We start from the raw sequence: 2,423 nt of genomic DNA, 5'->3' as shown, positions 1-2,423 counted from the left end.
AAGCCCCTGTATATATATATATATATATATATATATATATATATATATATATATATATATATATATATATTATAGAGGCATAATCAATTGAGAACTGATTAGTTTGTGGTAACTGTGAGGTCCAATCTCAACCACAAATCAACGAATAAATTAGGAAATTAACAATTATGGTAGTTTGAGTTAAAATTATAATTAGATGGCATATTAGGTATTTTTAAAAAACTCCTCTCTCCTCTTTCCGACCTCCAATATCCAGCCTCCGGTGAAATCGGTATCACAGTATATCACAATGGGTATCACATTGTGTATTACAATGGGTATTACATTGTGTATCTTTGTTTTTAAGGTTTGAGATGGTATCATAGTTGGTATCACAGTATATCACAATGGATATCACATTGTGTATCTTTGTGATTACTTGGTACCTGCCGAATTAATGTTCACCGGAGGCCGGAGATTGGAGAGAGGAGAGAGGAGAGAGGAGTTTTTTAAAAATACCTAAAATGCCCTCTAATTATAATTTTAACTCAAACTACCATAATTATTAATTTCCTAATTTATTCGTTGATTTGTGGTTGAGATTGGATCTCACARTTACCACAAACTAATCAGTTCTCCCTTGAATGAGCCCCTATATATATATATATATATATATATATATAAAGGTTTGATATATTTCATAAAAAGGTTGTTACGATATATTTGGTAATCATATAATTTTTACGAGACACGATCGATGTTATAAATGAATTTTAATACTTTATGTATGTAAAAAATAAGTTTTAATTAAAATTTCAATAAAATATAATCTTCATATTAAAATGTCTAAAATTAATAAATAGCTAAGAATATTTATTGTTTAATCAAATATATAATATATAACATTATAAGAAAATGTGGTTTATAGAACATCAACAATTTCTAAGTGTATCATAATAGACTGTTTTATATAAATTAAATTTATAGAGCCAAACAATAAATCGTCCTATTTAAATGTATTGTAATAAATTTATAAGGGGATCTTAACAAGTTTTTATGACATTTTTAATATAAAGCATCATATTAGATATGTCTTATGAACACATCTTTTTATAGAATGTCTAGTAATAATTAAAAGCATTGTCATCTTCTCTTCGACACTTATACGACTATTGGATTACAACTAATTCTTTTGTTTAAAATGGTTATGCAAGAGTATTAAGCATCACGAGATAGAAGCATCGATTCATGACATTTTGTATTAGACCCACGTAATAATTCTTGTGTATAAACATGTCCGATCAAATTTGAATTGTCACCTCTTATTCTTTCTATTCTTGCTTCAACTCTTCTTCTCAAATACCAATATGTAGTCACCACAATCATCATTAACTAATTACGATCCATATAACCTTTGCAAATTAATACAAAATACAAAAAACATCATATTATGTTTCATACATGACATAGATCTTTAACATACAATTAGAACAACAAAAACATCAAGTTAAACAATCAACACTAAAAAGTGACATAATATCAAAGTGGACATATTAAAGTTCCAAGACCCGTCCATACAAAACACTAAAAAGTGATAAAGTTTCATATTCGTCCATACAGAACACCAAAAATTGATAAAGTTCCACACTCTTCCATACAAACCACCCATCATCTGGTTGCTTTAAATTAAGTTGGCGTGCCGTAAAGTTAACCCATAACTCGCACCTCTCATCTTTCAAGTGTAGCCAAATTATCCTATAATCTATGTTTTGGCTAAAAAGGTGTGATGTCATACAACATGTTGTCTTCCCAACCAAGTTTCTCCAATTTCGACATACAAGCATCCATATCACCATCCTCCGATGGTTTGTCAAAAATGGTTTTCACATGTGTCACCATATGAGCCAACTCATCTTCCCTTACCAATAGTTGATTAGCTTTCCGTTTTTTCCGTTTTTTAGTTTGAGAACCAAAGGAACATTTTTGTGTCAATCTAGATGGTCCTTGAGTTGAAATAGGAGGTGCTTGATCTGAAATAGGAGGTGCTTGATCTGAAATAGGAGATGCTTGTGTGGTATCCAAGCTTTGATCATCAACAACTAAAGGCAGGTTAAAAACATTGATAACATGCGAAGGGTTATGAGAATTAGACCAAGGTCCCCAAGTCCTTATACCCGTGGCCGCCATTCCGTCAAAAATTTGCACACAAAGATTATGATAAAGTAGTGGTGCATTCCTTAACTTGTTAGCATATTTACTCAACTACTTATAAAAAAAGTAAAAACATATAACTAAAATAAAAACATAAGGAAATTAAATTAGAAAACGAGAAAAGGAATTGACCTTTGCCTTGGCATTCCACTCCTTTTCAAATAGATTGAATGTGTTGTTTGTTAGATTATAGACATTAAACATTTTATTCCTTAGTCTAGACCATACAACCT

The sequence above is a fragment of the Cynara cardunculus genome, unplaced genomic scaffold, assembly GCF_001531365.2.
Source record: "Cynara cardunculus var. scolymus isolate 2C unplaced genomic scaffold, CcrdV1 Un_Scaffold_739, whole genome shotgun sequence".
Taxonomy (NCBI): domain Eukaryota; kingdom Viridiplantae; phylum Streptophyta; class Magnoliopsida; order Asterales; family Asteraceae; genus Cynara; species Cynara cardunculus.
This window is presented reverse-complemented; position numbering follows the sequence as displayed.